Consider the following 23,661-nt stretch of genomic DNA (forward strand, 5'->3'; position numbering starts at 1 on the left):
ATCTTGCTGCTTTTCTATTCCAGGGAGTATTCTCAACCTTCCTTTTAGAAGAAGTTTTGAACTGCTGAATTCTTTTATGATTTGCCGGTCTGTGGATTGCTCTAGCTCTGCCGTTATTAGAAATGGTGGTCATGTGGCATAGGCTACACTAGGTGGCAGCCTTTGGCCATTCAGGATATGGTCTGTGTCCTGGCACTCCTCCCTGTCCTGCAATATTGCTGCCGATTTATAAGCTGAAACCCCTCTGGAGGTTCCCTTGTGACTATGTTGTTTCCTCCAGGTGCATTTTAAATCACTGTGATATTCGTGAACTTTGTTGAATGAAATCATACAGCTGCTGGTAGGTCTATTGGGATTCCACCTCCTTTGGATGCTGTGTAATACCTGAATTCGCATAGATGATTTTTTCTTGGCTTTCAACAATTTTCAGACTGATATTTCTACAGATAAATTTTCAGACATATTTTGTTTCTTTATCTCTTGCTTTTCCATCTGGGACTCTTATGAATTTTTGTCTTTCATGCCCTGTCTTAACCCAGGATACAACAGCAATATTTTCATTGTTTTGCACTTGCTTTCCTATGTCCGAATCTGACCGAGGGATTTATGTTCCCCTGTCTTCACAGTCATTCACGCGTCCCTCTGCATTATCTAGTCTGCTGAGTACTGAATTTTAGCCCTGATATTATCACATCCACTGAGTTTTCTGATATGTTTTGGCTCGTCTTTAGACTTTCTCTTCCCCTTTTCTGGTATTCTGCCTTTTGTGATTCTGAGACTCTTTTGTTATTCAGTGTTTTCCTGACCTCCATTTTCAACACTTGGACTGCATAGCGTTTTGCAGTCTAGTTGTTTGAAAGCTTATCTTTTGGGCCTTCAATATCTTTGGAACTGAAAATGGTACTTCCTATTTCTTTTACTGTACTTGTTCATCTCTACTGGTCAGGTAATATCAGGTATCTAATGTAGATTTTTAGGGCTATGTTAAGTGAAAATTTTAGACTCTAGTCTCTACACAATTCCAAGGGATTTCTGTGAGGACAATTTCTCCTAGACATTGATGCCATATTCTCTTCCTGTGTGTGTTGTCTGGTGTATCTCCAATTGCTGGTGTTGCATTTGTTGTGATGAACAACCCATACTATTTCGATTAGCATAACTTCATTTTGATTACGCTTATCTCACAATTCTGAAAGTGCGCAGGACAGGGCCTCTTGTGGAAATGAGGATTCTAAAGGTTCTCAGCTCTGCATTCTGCTCTATGTCATTTTGGAGTGTTTCCAAAACAGCAAACTGAGAGTGCACTTGTGCTTTGTAGTGCCACGGGAATGTCCCAATGAAAGCAGTTCTTCCCAGAGTTTCTCTGTCTACTGAAACACCAGTGGAAGCACATCCATGGATGTCACACATCAGGGCTTGCTGGAATGATCCCGCAGACCGACCTTGGTGTCCTCGCTGCCGTACCGTGCCGGTGCCATCCAAAATGTAGCATCCGATTTTGGGAGAGAGTGCTGAAAGTAATGCTTCCTCTTCTCACGCTGTGGACATGGACCACTCTACCTTGTCCTATCATCCTTGTGGCACGGGTGCACGAAGGCCACCACAGAGCTGTTGCGCATCCTGTGCCTCAAACCAAACCATAATCCCAGCCCAGGTTATGAATGTAGCAGATCCTAAGGCTTTTCATTCTGATTTCAAACCCAAGGCCCCCTGGATCCCTCAGACCAGATGCACGATAGCTCTGATTCAGCCCCACACGTGCTCTATTGGCAAAATGCAAAATTGGTCCCTGGTCCTGCAGATGCACTGGGTGTGGCCATGGGACATATCGGTAATCTCAACCGCGCGACCAGTTTGGTTGATTTATCATTGGTACACTGTTCGGTTTGCTCTCTTGATTAGACCCACCACATCCCACAACGCACTCCAGATCCCTGAGACTCAGCGTATGCCATCAACCGTAGCCCTATACCTCACTTACTGATGCCCCTGCTAACTGTAATTTGGCATCATGGATCTTGGTCTCAGAATCAACTGTGGGGATATTTTGCGCTGGTTTCTTTGAGTTCTGTCAGCCAAGCATCTGCTGTGCACTCTTGTAAATCTCAGCACATCACCTTCAATCTCATGCCTCCTGTCCGCTTGAGAGGGTGCGTCCAAGATAAACAGGGTTTCACCCTTGTTGGTCAGACCCTGCCCTGGTTTCCATTCCCTGCTTTGCCTTCTCCTGCTTCCAGGTGTCCTGAGGCCTCATCCTGTCTTTGGAAGTAACAGACCTCTGTTCGGCAAGTGTCCTGTGCCAAAGGCTGGGTGAGTGGAGTTTTACATTTCTCTGTACAAGGGAGCACGTGAGTGCAGGTTGCACTTCTTCTCTGCCATCTGGGCATCGATGAATCAACACTATCCAGATACATTTCACAGAAATGTGATATTTGCTTAGCTCTTGGTTTCTATACAGCCGTGGTGGGAGGGGTTGTCCAAAGAAACCTATTTTGACATTGTGTTGATATCTTATTTGCAGTCTTTAAGAATTTTAACAGAATTCATTTCCATGTTTTGGGAGTTATACGAAAATGAAGTTATTTTTTGAAACACACTACATCGACCTAGAAGCCAGACTTGTCAATTTTGGTAACATTTTGTCAGCACTACGGAAAACCTAGACAGATAGAATGCAAACTAGCAGTCCAAACTGTTAAAGGGGTCATGTCAGCTCTTTACGGTTGAAGCCTCCGAGACCAACAGGAACCATGAAATAACTATTGGAAACATGAAATAACCCCCAACCTTGGATACACTTGGGCATGTGGTGCCCTTTAAACCTATTTGTCACCTACTGGCCAATGTTGGCATTTAAAGGGGTAACATCCCTCTCTAGGAAAATACAAGAGGAAACAAACCAAATATATACATTTAGGTTTGAATCCAAAAGCACCTAGAGGCATTATACCTAGGAGAACCCTGCTGCAGTTATGCTTGTCTATGGAGAACCAGGTGTTCTTCTATCAGTGATGAGAACAGTTAATCTTCCGATCATGTTGGGTAAAGCCATTTAACGCAACCAAGTCTGCACCCACATGATATAGTGCCCCCGGGGGCTTGACTCAAGTGAAAGACGATCCACATAAGCTGTGTCTTTAATGTCATTGGCGACTTTTACAGTACACTTCACTTTCTGACTTGTACTATTTACCTATACTGTCTTGAAAAACTGAGGCCTAATACAGATTCAAGTTCAGTCAAAGATTCCCCTCACTTACCACACTCCCTTCACCCCAGGGAAGACATAAACACAACATCTGCTGAATCTAGCGGAAGGCCATCGTTTCTAGGTGTGAGCTAACTATTCAATTCCTATCTATTTCAGCCGAGACTATTTGACCTTTAAGGAGTTCACTGTTGTTCACAGAGTGTGAAGCTGGAGGAACTCTGATTCTAGGAGGGACTTGCCCTTCTCCTAATGGCTTCATTGCCGCTCAGGTACTGAACCTTCAAAATGGATGCGTGAGTGGAGGGGAGGGAAGGCAAGTGCTTGCTAGCTAGGCCCAAACCTGGGAAAAGGCTTACCTGGGCTTGGTGAATTTTGGTCTGAATGGCTTGGGAAGGCCCCTTGGGACGTGTGGATTCTCACGACCTCTTCCAAGAACAGGAGCGTTTTGATCATCTCTGCCATCTCTTCTCTTGCACACGTCAGGGACCTTGGACCCGTTCTTGGAGAAGAGAATTGAGGAACTTCCTCAAGTCCACGTTGGCACTCCGTATGTTTCTGCCAGTATCAGCGAGGTTCAATATGTCTCCTGAATGTCTTTTGAGCCTGGTATCCTCTACAGCTGTCTCCACGCCAGTATTCTCCATTGTAGCAGAACATCTCTCATCCATGTGTTCGCATCTCTCCTCAATCCGTGCAGCCAGCTTTTCGGCCAGCTTCTCTTCGTGACTCCCCTAAAGTCGACTTCACCAGGACTGGGCAAGTCTGAAAGTACCTCGGAGCCTTACCAGTAAGCTGATGACAGGCAGATCTTCCACTGTCTGCCCTTTCAGGTTCTGGAAACTGACCTGTGAACTCAGGTCTTTGGGCAGCAGAAGAATCTCGAACTTACACAGCTTCCCGGACCAAACACCTAAGCCAAGCTCCACAGAGGCCTGCAGCCCCTCCATCACACTGATCCACCCACAGAACTCGGCCCGGTTACCTAGGATCCAACAGCCACAACAAGCCTCGTGGAACACACCAACATTCCACCTGGAATCCAACCGGTAACTGCCATCCCCAATGGCTGCTGCATCTTGTCAGTGTTGGGGGAGGGGCTGCATCCGAAGAGAGGTTCCTTAAGTAAATGTGGTTCTGCTCACTAGCGTCCCTTTGGGCCTTTCTATTTTCCCTCTTTCCTTTTGTTCAGATCTGTATGCACAGTACCAATGGAGAGAAGTGTGTCCCTTTTCAGTTGAAGGTTTCAAACGTCTTTAAACTTTCTAAGAGTTCACAGTACACAGAGACCCAGTAAAGGAGACTTATGTTCCTATAATATCCGTACAACCGGAATACATATGCTTTGCATGATTTCTGCTGAAAAACCCACACTCTCAGGACATGGATCTATTGGTTTCATGGGGGCTGAATTCCAAGAAATGAAACCAACCCCAATGTGCACGTTAGTGTCTGTCTCTTTTGCTCTTAGTACACTTTGGCAGAGCTACTTGCCTTTGTTATAGGCTTCTTACAATTTTTCTCTATGTAGCGTAGAATATGGCATTCCTTCATTCTTTTGGAAGACATACAAGACTACATCACGGACTAGGAATCCAGTGGATTCCAAATCGGCATTTGGGTGAGGTCACGATATGCTCTTATGAATCTATATTTACGAATATGAATGCACGCCTCTGATTTCCGAATACAAGTGTGCTGAGTACATGCAAGCCGCAATACTGGGTCGATGCGTGCTGATTGACCCTTGACATCACCTTGAGTATTTTCTTTTGAATAATCATGTTTCCCATGGTATATGTCAGCCAACCGTACCATTTTGGTGCATGTTTGTTGGTTTGATTCTTTGTTGGTCTGCTTCTCGCTTGTTTTGCAAACACGTCAGGACATGCATCTCTCCTTTCGTTTCAAACAGAGAGTCAAATAAGCTGTTTCACTTAAGAGAGTGCTTCCAATCACCTATGATTTCCTGCTTCCCTCTCCAATCTTTAAGGTTTTGATGTCCTCCTTGCCTTCTTCTTGTTTCTTCTTTGCCACTCATGCTCTTCTTGCATTTCCAATAATGGTTTTCTTCTTTCCATTTAATCTTGCTGCTTTTCTATTCCAGGGAGTATTCTCAACCTTCCTTTTAGAAGAAGTTTTGAACTGCTGAATTCTTTTATGATTTGCCGGTCTGTGGATTGCTCTAGCTCTGCCGTTATTAGAAATGGTGGTCATGTGGCATAGGCTACACTAGGTGGCAGCCTTTGGCCATTCAGGATATGGTCTGTGTCCTGGCACTCCTCCCTGTCCTGCAATATTGCTGCCGATTTATAAGCTGAAACCCCTCTGGAGGTTCCCTTGTGACTATGTTGTTTCCTCCAGGTGCATTTTAAATCACTGTGATATTCGTGAACTTTGTTGAATGAAATCATACAGCTGCTGGTAGGTCTATTGGGATTCCACCTCCTTTGGATGCTGTGTAATACCTGAATTCGCATAGATGATTTTTTCTTGGCTTTCAACAATTTTCAGACTGATATTTCTACAGATAAATTTTCAGACATATTTTGTTTCTTTATCTCTTGCTTTTCCATCTGGGACTCTTATGAATTTTTGTCTTTCATGCCCTGTCTTAACCCAGGATACAACAGCAATATTTTCATTGTTTTGCACTTGCTTTCCTATGTCCGAATCTGACCGAGGGATTTATGTTCCCCTGTCTTCACAGTCATTCACGCGTCCCTCTGCATTATCTAGTCTGCTGAGTACTGAATTTTAGCCCTGATATTATCACATCCACTGAGTTTTCTGATATGTTTTGGCTCGTCTTTAGACTTTCTCTTCCCCTTTTCTGGTATTCTGCCTTTTGTGATTCTGAGACTCTTTTGTTATTCAGTGTTTTCCTGACCTCCATTTTCAACACTTGGACTGCATAGCGTTTTGCAGTCTAGTTGTTTGAAAGCTTATCTTTTGGGCCTTCAATATCTTTGGAACTGAAAATGGTACTTCCTATTTCTTTTACTGTACTTGTTCATCTCTACTGGTCAGGTAATATCAGGTATCTAATGTAGATTTTTAGGGCTATGTTAAGTGAAAATTTTAGACTCTAGTCTCTACACAATTCCAAGGGATTTCTGTGAGGACAATTTCTCCTAGACATTGATGCCATATTCTCTTCCTGTGTGTGTTGTCTGGTATATCTCCAATTGCTGGTGTTGCATTTGTTGTGATGAACAACCCATACTATTTCGATTAGCATAACTTCATTTTGATTACGCTTATCTCACAATTCTGAAAGTGCGCAGGACAGGGCCTCTTGTGGAAATGAGGATTCTAAAGGTTCTCAGCTCTGCATTCTGCTCTATGTCATTTTGGAGTGTTTCCAAAACAGCAAACTGAGAGTGCACTTGTGCTTTGTAGTGCCACGGGAATGTCCCAATGAAAGCAGTTCTTCCCAGAGCTTCTCTGTCTACTGAAACACCAGTGGAAGCACATCCATGGATGTCACACATCAGGGCTTGCTGGAATGATCCCGCAGACCGACCTTGGTGTCCTCGCTGCCGTACCGTGCCGGTGCCATCCAAAATGTAGCATCCGATTTTGGGAGAGAGTGCTGAAAGTAATGCTTCCTCTTCTCACGCTGTGGACATGGACCACTCTACCTTGTCCTATCATCCTTGTGGCACGGGTGCACGAAGGCCACCACAGAGCTGTTGCGCATCCTGTGCCTCAAACCAAACCATAATCCCAGCCCAGGTTATGAATGTAGCAGATCCTAAGGCTTTTCATTCTGATTTCAAACCCAAGGCCCCCTGGATCCCTCAGACCAGATGCACGATAGCTCTGATTCAGCCCCACACGTGCTCTATTGGCAAAATGCAAAATTGGTCCCTGGTCCTGCAGATGCACTGGGTGTGGCCATGGGACATATCGGTAATCTCAACCGCGCGACCAGTTTGGTTGATTTATCATTGGTACACTGTTCGGTTTGCTCTCTTGATTAGACCCACCACATCCCACAACGCACTCCAGATCCCTGAGACTCAGCGTATGCCATCAACCGTAGCCCTATACCTCACTTACTGATGCCCCTGCTAACTGTAATTTGGCATCATGGATCTTGGTCTCAGAATCAACTGTGGGGATATTTTGCGCTGGTTTCTTTGAGTTCTGTCAGCCAAGCATCTGCTGTGCACTCTTGTAAATCTCAGCACATCACCTTCAATCTCATGCCTCCTGTCCGCTTGAGAGGGTGCGTCCAAGATAAACAGGGTTTCACCCTTGTTGGTCAGACCCTGCCCTGGTTTCCATTCCCTGCTTTGCCTTCTCCTGCTTCCAGGTGTCCTGAGGCCTCATCCTGTCTTTGGAAGTAACAGACCTCTGTTCGGCAAGTGTCCTGTGCCAAAGGCTGGGTGAGTGGAGTTTTACATTTCTCTGTACAAGGGAGCACGTGAGTGCAGGTTGCACTTCTTCTCTGCCATCTGGGCATCGATGAATCAACACTATCCAGATACATTTCACAGAAATGTGATATTTGCTTAGCTCTTGGTTTCTATACAGCCGTGGTGGGAGGGGTTGTCCAAAGAAACCTATTTTGACATTGTGTTGATATCTTATTTGCAGTCTTTAAGAATTTTAACAGAATTCATTTCCATGTTTTGGGAGTTATACGAAAATGAAGTTATTTTTTGAAACACACTACATCGACCTAGAAGCCAGACTTGTCAATTTTGGTAACATTTTGTCAGCACTACGGAAAACCTAGACAGATAGAATGCAAACTAGCAGTCCAAACTGTTAAAGGGGTCATGTCAGCTCTTTACGGTTGAAGCCTCCGAGACCAACAGGAACCATGAAATAACTATTGGAAACATGAAATAACCCCCAACCTTGGATACACTTGGGCATGTGGTGCCCTTTAAACCTATTTGTCACCTACTGGCCAATGTTGGCATTTAAAGGGGTAACATCCCTCTCTAGGAAAATACAAGAGGAAACAAACCAAATATATACATTTAGGTTTGAATCCAAAAGCACCTAGAGGCATTATACCTAGGAGAACCCTGCTGCAGTTATGCTTGTCTATGGAGAACCAGGTGTTCTTCTATCAGTGATGAGAACAGTTAATCTTCCGATCATGTTGGGTAAAGCCATTTAACGCAACCAAGTCTGCACCCACATGATATAGTGCCCCCGGGGGCTTGACTCAAGTGAAAGACGATCCACATAAGCTGTGTCTTTAATGTCATTGGCGACTTTTACAGTACACTTCACTTTCTGACTTGTACTATTTACCTATACTGTCTTGAAAAACTGAGGCCTAATACAGATTCAAGTTCAGTCAAAGATTCCCCTCACTTACCACACTCCCTTCACCCCAGGGAAGACATAAACACAACATCTGCTGAATCTAGCGGAAGGCCATCGTTTCTAGGTGTGAGCTAACTATTCAATTCCTATCTATTTCAGCCGAGACTATTTGACCTTTAAGGAGTTCACTGTTGTTCACAGAGTGTGAAGCTGGAGGAACTCTGATTCTAGGAGGGACTTGCCCTTCTCCTAATGGCTTCATTGCCGCTCAGGTACTGAACCTTCAAAATGGATGCGTGAGTGGAGGGGAGGGAAGGCAAGTGCTTGCTAGCTAGGCCCAAACCTGGGAAAAGGCTTACCTGGGCTTGGTGAATTTTGGTCTGAATGGCTTGGGAAGGCCCCTTGGGACGTGTGGATTCTCACGACCTCTTCCAAGAACAGGAGCGTTTTGATCATCTCTGCCATCTCTTCTCTTGCACACGTCAGGGACCTTGGACCCGTTCTTGGAGAAGAGAATTGAGGAACTTCCTCAAGTCCACGTTGGCACTCCGTATGTTTCTGCCAGTATCAGCGAGGTTCAATATGTCTCCTGAATGTCTTTTGAGCCTGGTATCCTCTACAGCTGTCTCCACGCCAGTATTCTCCATTGTAGCAGAACATCTCTCATCCATGTGTTCGCATCTCTCCTCAATCCGTGCAGCCAGCTTTTCGGCCAGCTTCTCTTCGTGACTCCCCTAAAGTCGACTTCACCAGGACTGGGCAAGTCTGAAAGTACCTCGGAGCCTTACCAGTAAGCTGATGACAGGCAGATCTTCCACTGTCTGCCCTTTCAGGTTCTGGAAACTGACCTGTGAACTCAGGTCTTTGGGCAGCAGAAGAATCTCGAACTTACACAGCTTCCCGGACCAAACACCTAAGCCAAGCTCCACAGAGGCCTGCAGCCCCTCCATCACACTGATCCACCCACAGAACTCGGCCCGGTTACCTAGGATCCAACAGCCACAACAAGCCTCGTGGAACACACCAACATTCCACCTGGAATCCAACCGGTAACTGCCATCCCCAATGGCTGCTGCATCTTGTCAGTGTTGGGGGAGGGGCTGCATCCGAAGAGAGGTTCCTTAAGTAAATGTGGTTCTGCTCACTAGCGTCCCTTTGGGCCTTTCTATTTTCCCTCATTCCTTTTGTTCAGATCTGTATGCACAGTACCAATGGAGAGAAGTGTGTCCCTTTTCAGTTGAAGGTTTCAAACGTCTTTAAACTTTCTAAGAGTTCACAGTACACAGAGACCCAGTAAAGGAGACTTATGTTCCTATAATATCCGTACAACCGGAATACATATGCGTTGCATGATTTCTGCTGAAAAACCCACACTCTCAGGACATGGATCTATTGGTTTCATGGGGGCTGAATTCCAAGAAATGAAACCAACCCAAATGTGCACGTTAGTGTCTGTCTCTTTTGCTCTTAGTACACTTTGGCAGAGCTACTTGCCTTTGTTATAGGCTTCTTACAATTTTTCTCTATGTAGCGTAGAATATGGCATTCCTTCATTCTTTTGGAAGACATACAAGACTACATCACGGAATAGGAATCCATTGGATTCCAAATCGGCATTTGGGTGAGGTCACGATATGCTCTTATGAATCTATATTTACGAATATGAATGCACGCCTCTGATTTCCGAATACAAGTGTGCTGAGTACATGCAAGCCGCAATACTGGGTCGATGCGTGCTGAATGATCCTTGACATCACCTTGAGTATTTTCTTTTGAATAATCATGTTTCCCATGGTATATGTCAGCCAACCGTACCATTTTGGTGCATGTTTGTTGGTTTGATTCTTTGTTGGTCTGCTTCTCGCTTGTTTTGCAAACACGTCAGGACATGCATCTCTCCTTTCGCTTCAAACAGAGAGTCAAATAAGCTGTTTCACTTAAGAGAGTGCTTCCAATCACCTATGATTTCCTGCTTCCCTCTCCAATCTTTAAGGTTTTGATGTCCTCCTTGCCTTCTTCTTGTTTCTTCTTTGCCACTCATGCTCTTCTTGCATTTCCAATAATGGTTTTCTTCTTTCCATTTAATCTTGCTGCTTTTCTATTCCAGGGAGTATTCTCAACATTCCTTTTAGAAGAAGTTTTGAACTGCTGAATTCTTTTATGATTTGCCGGTCTGTGGATTGCTCTAGCTCTGCCGTTATTAGAAATGGTGGTCATGTGGCATAGGCTACCCTAGGTGGCAGCCTTTGGCCATTCAGGATATGGTCTGTGTCCTGGCACTCCTCCCTGTCCTGCAATATTGCTGCCGATTTATAAGCTGAAACCCCTCTGGAGGTTCCCTTGTGACTATGTTGTTTCCTCCAGGTGCATTTTAAATCACTGTGATATTCGTGAACTTTGTTGAATGGAATCATACAGCTGCTGGTAGGTCTATTGGGATTCCACCTCCTTTGGATCCTGTGTAATACCTGAATTCGCATAGATGATTTTTTCTTGGCTTTCAACAATTTTCAGACTGATATTTCTACAGATAAATTTTCAGACATATTTTATTTCTTTATCTCTTGCTTTTCCATCTGGGACTCTTATGAATTTTTGTCTTTCATGCCCTGTCTTAACCCAGGATACAACAGCAATATTTTCATTGTTTTGCACTTGCTTTCCTATGTCCGAATCTGACCGAGGGATTTCTGTTCCCCTGTCTTCACAGTCATTCACGCGTCCCTCTGCATTATCTAGTCTGCTGAGTACTGAATTTTAGCCCTGATATTATCACATCCACTGAGTTTTCTGATATGTTTTGGCTCGTCTTTAGACTTTCTCTTCCCCTTTTCTGGTATTCTGCCTTTTGTGGTTCTGAGACTCTTTTGTTATTCAGTGTTTTCCTGACCTCCATTTTCAACACTTGGACTGCATAGCGTTTTGCAGTCTAGTTGTTTGAAAGCTTATCTTTTGGGCCTTCAATATCTTTGGAACTGAAAATGGTACTTCCTATTTCTTTTACTGTACTTGTTCATCTCTACTGGTCAGGTAATATCAGGTATCTAATGTAGATTTTTAGGGCTATGTTAAGTGAAAATTTTAGACTCTAGTCTCTACGCAATTCCAAGGGATTTCTGTGAGGACAATTTCTCCTAGACATTGATGCCATATTCTCTTCCTGTGTGTGTTGTCTGGTATATCTCCAATTGCTGGTGTTGCATTTGTTGTGATGAACAACCCATACTATTTCGATTAGCATAACTTCATTTTGATTACGCTTATCTCACAATTCTGAAAGTGCGCAGGACAGGGCCTCTTGTGGAAATGAGGATTCTAAAGGTTCTCAGCTCTGCATTCTGCTCTATGTCATTTTGGAGTGTTTCCAAAACAGCAAACTGAGAGTGCGCTTGTGCTTTGTAGTGCCACGGGAATGTCCCAATGAAAGCAGTTCTTCCCAGAGCTTCTCTGTCTACTGAAACACCAGTGGAAGCACATCCATGGATGTCACACATCAGGGCCTGCTGGAATGATCCCGCAGACCGACCTTGGTGTCCTCGCTGCCGTACCGTGCCGGTACCATCCAAAATGTAGCATCCGATTTTGGGAGATAGTGCTGAAAGAAATGCTTCCTCTTCTCACGCTGTGGACTTGGACCACTCTAACTTGTCCTATCATCCTTGTGACACGAGTGCACGAAGGCCACCACAGAGCTGTTTCGCATCCTGTGCCTCAAACCAAACCATAATCCCAGCCCAGGTTATGAATGTAGCAGATCCTACGGCTTTTCATTCTGATTTCAAACCCAAGGCCCCCTGGATCCCTCAGACCAGATGCACGTTAGCTCTGATTCAGCCCCACACGTGCTCTATTGGCAAAATGCCCAATTGGTCCCTGGTCCTGCAGATGCACTGGGTGTGGCCATGGGACATATCGGTAATCTCAACCGCGCAACCAGTGTGGTTGGTTTATCATTGGTACACTGTTCGGTTTGCTCTATTGATTAGACCCACCACATTCCACAACGCACTCCAGATCCCTGTGACTCATCGTATGCCATCAACCGTAGCCCTATACCTCACTTACCGATGCCCCTGCTAACTGTAATTTGGCATCACGGATCTTGGTCTCAGAATCAACTGTGGGGATATTTTGCGCTGGTTTCTTTGAGTTCTGTCAGCCAAGCATCTGCTGTGCACTCTTGTAAATCTCAGCACATCACCTTCAATCTCATGCCTCCTGTCCGCTTGAGAGGGTGCGTCCAAGTTAAACAGGGTTTCACCCTTGTTGGTCAGACCCTGCACTGGTTTCCATTCCCTGCTTTGCCTTCTCCTGCTTCCAGGTGTCCTGAGGCCTCATCCTGTCTTTGGAAGTAACAGACCTCTCTTCGGCAAGTGTCCTGTGCCAAAGGCTGGGTGAGTGGAGTTTTACATTTCTCTGTACAAGGGAGCGCGTGAGTGCAGTTTGCACTTCTTCTCTGCCAACTGGGCATCGATGAATCAACACTATCCAGATACATTTCACAGAAATGTGATATTTGCTTAGCTCTTGGTTTCTATACAGCCGTGGTGGGAGGGGTTGTCCAAAGAAACCTCTTTTGACATTGTGTTGATATCTCATTTGCAGTCTTTAAGAATTTTAACAGAATTCATTTCCATGTTTTGGGAGTTATACGAAAATGAAGTTATTTTTTGAAACACACTAAATCGACGTAGAAGCCAGACTTGTCAATTTTGGTAACATTTTGTCAGCTCTACGGAAAACCTTGACAGATAGAATGCAAACTAGCAGTCCAAACTGTTAAAGGGGTCATGTCAGCTCTTTACGGTTGAAGCCTCCGAGACCAACAGGAACCATGAAATAACTATTGGAAACATGAAATAACCCCCAACCTTGGATACACTTGGGCATGTGGTGCCCTTTAGTCCTATTTGTCACCTACTGGCCAATGTTGGCATTTCAAGGGGTAACATCCCTCTCTAGGAAAATACAAGAGGAAACAAACCAAATATATACATTTAGGTTTGAATCCAAAAGCACCTAGAGGCATTATAGCTAGGAGAACCCTGCTGCAGTTATGCTTGTCTATGGAGAACCAGGTGTTCTTCTATCAGTGATGAGAACAGTTAATCTTCCGATCATGTTGGGTAAAGCCATTTAACGCAACCAAGTCAGCACCCACATGATATAGTGCCCCCGGGGTCTTGACTCAAGTGAAAGACGATCCACATAAGCTGTGTCTTTAATGTCATTGGCGAATTTTATAGTACAGTTCACTTTCTGACTTGTACTATTTACCTATACTGTCTTGAAAAACTGAGGCCTAATACAGATTAAAGTTCAGTCAAAGATTCCCCTCACTTACCACACTCCCTTCACCCCAGGGAAGACATAAACACAACATCTGCTGAATCTAGCGGAAGGCCATCGTTTCTAGGTGTGAGCTAAGTATTCAATTCCTATCTATTTCAGCCGAGACTATTTGACCTTTAAGGAGTTCACTGTTGTTCACAGTGTGTGAAGTTGGAGGAACTCTGATTCTAGGAGGGACTTGCCCTTCTCCTAATGGCTTCATTGCCGCTCAGGTACTGAACCTTCAAAATGGATGCGTGAGTGGAGGGGAGGGATGGGCAAGTGCTTGCTAGCTAGGCCCAAACCTGGGAAAAGGCTTACCTGGGCTTGGTGAATTTTGGTCTGAATGGCTTGGGAAGGCCCCTTGGGACGTGTGGATTCTCACGACCTCTTCCAAGAACAGGAGCGTTTTGATCATATCTGCCATCTCTTCTCTTGCACACGTCAGGGACCTTGGACCCGTTCTTGGAGAAGAGAATTGAGGAACTTCCTCAAGTCCACGTTGGCACTCCGTATGTTTCTGCCAGTATCAGCGAGGTTCAATATGTCTCCTGAATGTCTTTTGAGCCTGGTATCCTCTACAGCTGTCTCCACGCCTGTATTCTCCATTGTAGCAGAACATCTCTCATCCATGTGTTCGCATCTCTCCTCAATCCGTGCAGCCAGCTTTTCGGCCAGCTTCTCTTCGTGACTCCCCTAAAGTCGACTTCACCAGGACTGGGCAAGTCTGAAAGTACCTCGGAGCCTCACCAGTAAGCTGATGACAGGCAGATCTTCCACTGTCTGCCCTTTCAGGTTCTGGAAACTGACCTGTGAACTCAGGTCTTAGGGCAGCAGAAGTATCTCGAACTTACACAGCTTCCCGGAACAAACACCTAAGCCAAGCTCCACAGAGGCCTGCAGCCCCTCCATCACACTGATCCACCCACAGAACTCGGCCCGGTTACCTAGGATCCAACAGCCACAACAAGCCTCGTGGAACACACCAACATTCCACCTGGAATCCAACCGGTAACTGCCATCCCCAATGGCTGCTGCATCTTGTCAGTGTTGGGGGAGGGGCTGCATCCGACGAGAGGTTCCTAAAGTAAATGTGGTTCTGCCCACTAGCGTCCCATGGGCCTTTCTTCTTCCCTCTTTCCCTTTGTTCAGATCTGTATGCACAGTACCAATGGAGAGAAGTGTGTCCCTTTTCAGTTGAAGGTTTCACACGTCTTTAAACTTTCTAAGAGTTCACAGTACACAGAGACCCAGTAAAGGAGACTTATGTTCCTATAATATCCGTACAACCGGAATACATATGCGTCGCATGATTTCTGCTGAAAAACCCACACTCTCAGGACATGGATCTATTTGTTTCATGGGGGCTGAAATTCCAAGAAATGAAACCAACCCCAATGTGCACTTTACTGTCTGTCTCTTTTGCTCTTAGTACACTTTGGCAGAGCTACTTGCCTTTGTTATAGGCTTCTTACAATTCTTCTCTACGTAGCGTAGAATATGGCATTCCTTCATCCTGTTGGAAGACATACAAGACTACATCACGGACTAGGAATCCATTGGATTCCAAATCGGCATTTGGGTGAGGTCACGATATGCTCTTATGAATCTATATTTACGAATATGAATGCACGCCTCTGATTTCCGAATACAAGTGTGCTGAGTACATGCAAGCCGCAATACTGGGTCGATGCGTGCTGAGTGATCCTTGACATCACCTTGAGTATTTTCTTTTGAATAATCATGTTTCCCATGGTATATGTCAGCCAACCGTACCATTTTGGTGCATGTTTGTTGGTTTGATTCTTTGTTGGTCTGCTTCTCGCTTGTTTTGCAAACACGTCAGGACATGCATCTCTCCTTTCGCTTCAAACAGAAAGTCAAATAAGCTGATTCACTTAAGAGAGTGCTTCCAATCACCTTTGATTTCCTGCTTCCCTCTCCAATCTTTAAGGTTTTGATGTCCTCCTTGCCTTCTTCTTGTTTCTTCTTTGCCACTCATGCTCTTCTTGCATTTCCAATAATGGTTTTCTTCTTTCCATTTCATCTTGCTGCTTTTCTATTCCGGGGAGTATTCTCAACCTTCCTTTTAGAAGAAGTTTTGAACTGCTGAATTCTTTTATGATTTGCCGGTCTGTGGATTGCTCTAGCTCTGCCGTTATTAGAAATGGTGGTCATGTGGCATAGGCTACCCTAGGTGGCAGCCTTTGGCCATTCAGGATATGGTCTGTGTCCTGGCACTCCTCCCTGTCCTGCAATATTGCTGCCGAGTTATAAGCTGAAACCCCTCTGGAGGTTCCCTTGTGACTATGTTGCTTCCTCCAGGTGCATTTTAAATCACTGTGATATTCGTGAACATTGTTGAATGGAATCATACAGCTGCTGGTAGGTCTATTGGGATTCCACCTCCTTTGGATGCTGTGTAATTCCTGAATTCGCATAGATGATTTTTTCTTGGCTTTCAACAAGTTTCAGTCTGATATTTCTACAGATAAATTTTCAGACATATTTTATTTCTTTATCTCTTGCTTTTCCATCTGGGACTCTTATGAATTCTAGTCTTTCATGCCCTGTCTTAACCCAGGATACAACATCAATATTTTCATTGTTTTGCACTTGCTTTCCTATGTCCGAATCTGACCGAGGGATTTCTGTTCCCCTGTCTTCACAGTCATTCACGCGTCCCTCTGCATTATCTAGTCTGCTAAGGACTGAATTTTAGCCCTGATATTATCACATCCACTGAGTGTTCTGATATCTTTTGGCTCGAGTTTAGACTTTCTCTTCCCCTTTTCTGGTATTCTGCCTTTTGTGATTCTGAGACCCTTTTGTTCTTCAGTGTTTTCCTGACCTCCATTTTCAACACTTGGACTGCATAGCGTTTTGCAGTCTAGTTGTTTGAAAGCTTATCTTTTGGGCCTTCAATATCTTTGGAACTGAAAATGGTACTTCCTATTTCTTTTACTGTACTTCTTCATCTCTACTGGTCAGGTAATATCACGTATCTAATGTAGATTTTTAGGGCTATGTTAAGTGAAAATTTTAGACCCTTGTCTCTACACAATTCCAAGGGATTTCTGTGAGGACAATTTCTCCTACACATTGATGCCATATTCTGTTCCTGTGTGTGTTGTCTGGTATATCACCAATTGCTGGTGTTGCATTTGTTGTGATGAACAACCCATACTATTTCGATTAGCATAACTTCATTTTGATTACGCTTATCTCACAATACTGAAAGTGCGCAGGACACGGCCTCTTCTGGAAATGAGTTTTCTAAAGGATCTCAGCTCTGCATTCTGCTCTATGTCATTTTGGAGTGTTTCCAAAACAGCAAACTGAGAGTGCGCTTGTGCTTTTTAGTGCCACGGGAATGTCCCAATGAAAGCAGTTCTTCCCAGAGTTTCTCTGTCTACTGAAACACCAGTGGAAGCACATCCATGGATGTCACACATCAGGGCTTGCTGGAATGATCCCGCAGACCGACCTTGGTGTCCTCGCTGCCGTACCGTGCCGGTGCCATCCAAAATGTAGCATCCGATTTTGGGAGAGAGTGCTGAAAGTAATGCTTCCTCTTCTCACGCTGTGGACATGGACCACTCTACCTTGTCCTATCATCCTTGTGGCACGGGTTCACGAAGGCCACCACAGAGCTGTTGCGCATCTTGTGCCTCAAACCAAACCATAATCCCAGCCCAGGTTATGAATGTAGCAGATCCTAAGGCTTTTCATTATGATTTCAAACCCAAGGCCCCCTGGATCCCTCAGACCAGATGCACGATAGCTCTGATTCAGCCCCACACGTGCTCTATTGGCAAAATGCCCAATTGGTCCCTGGTCCTGCAGATGCACTGGGTGTGGCCATGGGACATATCGGTAATCTCAACCGCGCGACCAGTGTGGTTGATTTATCATTGGTACACTGTTCGGTTTGCTCTCTTGATTAGACCCACCACATCCCACAACGCACTCCAGATCCCTGAGACTCAGCGTATGCCATCAACCGTAGCCCTATACCTCAATTACCGATGCCCCTGCTAACTGTAATTTGGCATCACGGATCTTGGTCTCAGAATCAACTGTGGGGATATTTTGCGCTGGTTTCTTTGAGTTCTGTCAGCCAAGCATCTGCTGTGCACTCTTGTAAATCTCAGCACATCACCTTCAATCTCATGCCTCCTGTCCGCTTGAGAGGGTGCGTCCAAGATAAACAGGGTTTCACCCTTGTTGGTCAGACCCTGCACTGGTTTCCATTCCCTGCTTTGCCTTCTCCTGCTTCCAGGTGTCCTGAGGCCTCATCCTGTCTTTGGAAATAACAGACCTCTGTTCGGCAAGTGTCCTGTGCCAAAGGCTGGGTGAGTGGAGTTTTACATTTCTCTGTACAAGGGAGCACGTGAGTGCAGGTTGCACTTCTTCTCTGCCAACTGGGCATCGATGAATCAACACTATCCAGATACATTTCACAGAAATGTGATATTTGCTTAGCTCTTGGTTTCTATACAGCCGTGGTGGGAGGGGTTGTCCAAAGAAAACTATTTTGACATTGTGTTGATATCTTATTTGCAGTCTTTAAGAATTTTAACAGAATTCATTTCCATGTTTTGGGAGTTATACGAAAATGAAGTTATTTTTTGAAACACACTAAATCGACCTAGAAGCCAGACTTGTCAATTTTGGTAACATTTTGTCAGCTCTACGGAAAACCTAGACAGATAGAATGCAAACTAGCAGTCCAAACTGTTAAAGGGGTCATGTCAGCTCTTTACGGTTGAAGCCTCCGAGACCAACAGGAACCATGAAATAACTATTGGAAACATGAAATAACCCCCAACCTTGGATACACTTGGGCATGTGGTGCCCTTTAGTCCTATTTGTCACCTACTGGCCAATGTTGGCATTTCAAGGGGTAACATCCCTCTCTAGGAAAATACAAGAGGAAACAAACCAAATATATACATTTAGATTTGAATCCAAAAGCACCTAGAGGCATTATAGCTAGGAGAACCCTGCTGCAGTTATGCTTGTCTATGGAGAACCAGGTGTTCTTCTATCAGTGATGAGAACAGTTAATCTTCCGATCATGTTGCGTAAAGCCATTTAACGCACCCAAGTCTGCACCCACATGATATAGTGCCCCCGGGGGCTTGACTCAAGTGAAAGACGATCCACATAAGCTGTGTCTTTAATGTCATTGGCGAATTTTATAGTACAGTTCACTTTCTGACTTGTACTATTTACCTATACTGTCTTGAAAAACTGAGGCCTAATACAGATTCAAGTTCAGTCAAAGATTCCCCTCACTTACCACACTCCCTTCACCCCAGGGAAGACATAAACACAACATTTGCTGAATCTAACGGAAGGCCATCGTTTCTAGGTGTGAGCTAACTATTCAATTCCTATCTATTTCAGCCGAGACTATTTGACCTTTAAGGAGTTCAATGTTGTTCACAGAGTGTGAAGCTGGGGGAACTCTGATTCTAGGAGGGACTTGCCCTTCTCCTAATGGCTTCATTGCCGCTCAGCTACTGAACCTTCAAAATGGATGCGTGAGTGGAGGGGAGGGATGGGCAAGTGCTTGCTAGCTAGTCCCAAACCTGGGAAAAGGCTTACCTGGGCTTGGTGAATTTTGGTCTGAATGGCTTGGGAAGGCCCCTTGGGACGTGTGGATTCTCACGACCTCTTCCAAGAACAGGAGCGTTTTGATCATCTCTGCCATCTCTTCTCTTGCACACGTCAGGGACCTTGGACCCGTTCTTGGAGAAGAGAATTGAGGAACTTCCTCAAGTCCACGTTGGCACTCCGTATGTTTCTGCCAGTATCAGCGAGGTTCAATATGTCTCCTGAATGTCTTTTGAGCCTGGTATCCTCTACAGCTGTCTCCACGCCAGTATTCTCCATTGTAGCAGAACATCTCTCATCCATGTGTTCACATCTCTCCTCAATCCGTGCAGCCAGCTTTTCGGCCAGCTTCTCTTCGTGACTCCCCTAAAGTCGACTTCACCAGGACTGGGCAAGTCTGAAAGTACCTCGGAGCCTCACCAGTAAGCTGATGACAGGCAGATCTTCCACTGTCTGCCCTTTCAGGTTCTGGAAACTGACCTGTGAACTCAGGTCTTTGGGCAGCAGAAGTATCTCGAACTTACACAGCTTCCCGGAACAAACACCTAAGCCAAGCTCCACAGAGGCCTGCAGCCCCTCCATCACACTGATCCACCCACAGAACTCGGCCCGGTTACCTAGGATCCAACAGCCACAACAAGCCTCGTGGAACACACCAACATTCCACCTGGAATCCAACCGGTAACTGCCATCCCCAATGGCTGCTGCATCTTCTCAGTGTTGGGGGAGGGGCTGCATCCGACGAGAGGTTCCTAAAGTAAATGTGGTTCTGCCCACTAGCGTCCCATGGGCCTTTCTTCTTCCCTCTTTCCTTTTGTTCAGATCTGTATGCACAGTACCAATGGAGAGAAGTGTGTCTCTTTTCAGTTGAAGGTTTCACACGTCTTTAAACTTTCTAAGAGTTCACAGTACACAGAGACCCAGTAAAGGAGACTTATGTTCCTATAATATCCGTACAACCGGAATACATATGCGTCGCATGATTTCTGATGAAAAACCCACACTCTCAGGACATGGATCTATTGGTTTCATGGGGGCTGAATTTCAAAGAAATGAAACCAACCCCAATGTGCACATTACTGTCTGTCTCTTTTGCTCTTAGTACACTTTGGCAGAGCTACTTGCCTTTGTTATAGGCTTCTTACAATTCTTCTCTACGTAGCGTAGAATATGGCATTCCTTCGTCCTGTTGGAAGACATACAAGACTACATCACGGACTAGGAATCCAGTGGATTCCAAATCGGCATTTGGGTGTGGTCACGATATGCTCTTATGAATCTATATTTACGAATATGAATGCACGCCTCTGAGTTCCGAATACAAGTGTGCTGAGTACATGCAAGCCGCAATACTGGGTCGATGAGTGCTGAATGATCCTTGACATCACCTTGAGTATTTTCTTTTGAATAATCATGTTTCCCATGGTATATGTCAGCCAACCGTACCATTTTGGTGCATGTTTGTTGGTTTGATTCTTTGTTGGTCTGCTTCTCGCTTGTTTTGCAAACACGTCAGGACATGCATCTCTCCTTTCGCTTCAAACAGAGAGTCAAATAAGCTGTTTCACTTAAGAGAGTGCTTCCAATCACCTATGATTTCCTGCTTCCCTCTCCAATCTTTAAGGTTTTGATGTCCTCCTTGCCTTCTTCTTGTTTCTTCTTTGCCACTCATGCTCTTCTTGCATTTCCAATAATGGTTTTCTTCTTTCCATTTCATCTTGCTGCTTTTCTATTCCGGGGAGTATTCTCAACCTTCCTTTTAGAAGAAGTTTTGAACTGCTGAATTCTTTTATGATTTGCCGGTCTGTGGATTGCTCTAGCTCTGCCGTTATTAGAAATGGTGGTCATGTGGCATAGGCTACCCTAGGTGGCAGCCTTTGGCCATTCAGGATATGGTCTGTGTCCTGGCACTCCTCCCTGTCCTGCAATATTGCTGCCGAGTTATAAGCTGAAACCCCTCTGGAGGTTCCCTTGTGACTATGTTGTTTCCTCCAGGTGCATTTTAAATCACTGTGATATTCGTGAACTTTGTTGATTGGAATCATACAGCTGCTGGTAGGTCTATTGGGATTCCACCTCCTTTGGATGCTGTGTAATTCCTGAATTCGCATAGATGATTTTTTCTTGGCTTTCAACAAGTTTCAGTCTGATATTTCTACAGATAAATTTTCAGACATATTTTATTTCTTTATCTCTTGCTTTTCCATCTGGGACTCTTATGACTTCTAGTCTTTCATGCCCTGTCTTAACCCAGGATACAACAGCAATATTTTCATTGTTTCGCACTTGCTTTCCTATGTCCGAATCTGACCGAGGGATTTCTGTTCCCCTGTCTTCACAGTCATTCACGCGTCCCTCTGCATTATCTAGTCTGCTAAGGACTGAATTTTAGCCCTGATATTATCACATTCACTGAGTTTTCTGATATCTTCTGGCTCGTCTTTAGACTTTCACTTCCCCTTTTCTGGTATTATGCCTTTTGTGATTCTGAGACCCTTATGTTCTTCAGTGTTTTCCTGACCTCCAATTTCAACACTTGGACTCAATAGCTTTTTGCTGTCTAGATGTATGAAAGCTTATCTTTTGGGCCTTCAATATATTTGGAACTGAAAATGGTACTTCCTATTTCTTTTACTGTACTACTTCATCTCTACTGATCAGGTAATATCAGGTATCTAATGTAGATTTTTAGGGCTATGTTAAGTGAAAATTTTAGACTCTTGTCTCTACGCAATTCCAAGGGATTTCTGTGAGGACAATTTCTCCTAGACATTGATGCCATATTCTGTTCCAGTGTGTGTTGTCTTGTATATCTCCAACTGCTGTTGTTGCTTTTGTTCTGATGAACAACCCATACTTTTTCGATTAGCATAACTTCATTTTGATTACGCTTATCTCACAATTCTGAAAGTGCGCAGGACACGGCCTCTTGTGGAAATGAGGATTCTAAAGGTTCTCAGCTCTGCATTCTGCTCTATGTCATTTTGGAGTGTTTCCAAAACAGCAAACTGAGAGTGCGCTTGTGCTTTGTAGTGCCACGGGAATGTCCCAATGAAAGCAGTTCTTCCCAGAGCTTCTCTGTCTACTGAAACACCAGTGGAAGTACATCCATGGATGTCACAAATCAGGGCCTGCTGGAATGATCCCGCAGACCGACCTTGGTGTCCTCGCTGCCGTACCGTGCCGGTGCCATCCAAAATGTAGCATCCGATTTTGGGAGATAGTGCTGAAGGAAATGCTTCCTCTTCTCACGCTGTGGACTTGGACCACTCTACCTTGTCCTATCATCCTTGTGGCACGGGTGCACGAAGGCCACCACAGAGCTGTTGCGCGTCCTGTGCCTCAAACCAAACCATAATCCCAGCCCAGGTTATGAATGTAGCAGATCCTAAGGCTTTTCATTCTGATTTCAAACCCAAGGCCCCCTGGATCCCTCAGACCAGATGCACGATAGCTCTAATTCAGCCCCACACGTGCTCTATTGGCAAAATGCCCAATTGGTCCCCGGTCCTGCAGATGCACTGGGTGTGGCCATGGGACATATCGGTAATCTCAACCGCGCGACCAGTGTGGTTGATTTATCATTGGTACACTGTTCGGTTTGCTCTCTTGATTAGACCCACCACATCCGACCACTCACTCCAGATTCCTGAGACTCAGCGTCTGCCAACAAACGTAGCCCTATAACTCACTTACCGATGCCCCTGCTAACTGTAATTTGGCATCATGGATCTTGGTCTCAGAATCAACTGTGGGGATATTTTGCACTGGATTCTTTGAGTTTTGTCAGCCAAGCATCTGCTGTGCACTCTTGTAAATCTCAGCACATCACCTTCAATCTCATGTCTCCTGTCCCCTTGAGAGGGTGCGTCCAAGTTAAACAGGGTTTCACCCTTATTGGTCAGACCCTGCACTGGTTTCCATTCCCTGCTTTGCCTGCTCCTGCTTCCAGGTGTCCTGAGGCATCATCCTGTCTTTGGAAGTAACAGACCTCTCTTCGGCAAGTGTCCTGTGCCAAAGGCTGGGTGAGTGGAGTTTTACATTTCTCTGTACAAGGGAGCGCGTGAGTGCAGGTTGCACTTCTTCTCTGCCAACTGGGCATCGATGAATCAACACTATCCAGATACATTTCACAGAAATGTGATATTTGCTTAGCTCTTGGTTTCTATACAGCCGTGGTGGGAGGGGTTGTCCAAAGAAAACTGTTT

The sequence above is a fragment of the Vicugna pacos genome, unplaced genomic scaffold, assembly GCF_048564905.1.
Source record: "Vicugna pacos unplaced genomic scaffold, VicPac4 scaffold_20, whole genome shotgun sequence".
NCBI classification, from domain to species: Eukaryota; Metazoa; Chordata; class Mammalia; order Artiodactyla; family Camelidae; genus Vicugna; species Vicugna pacos.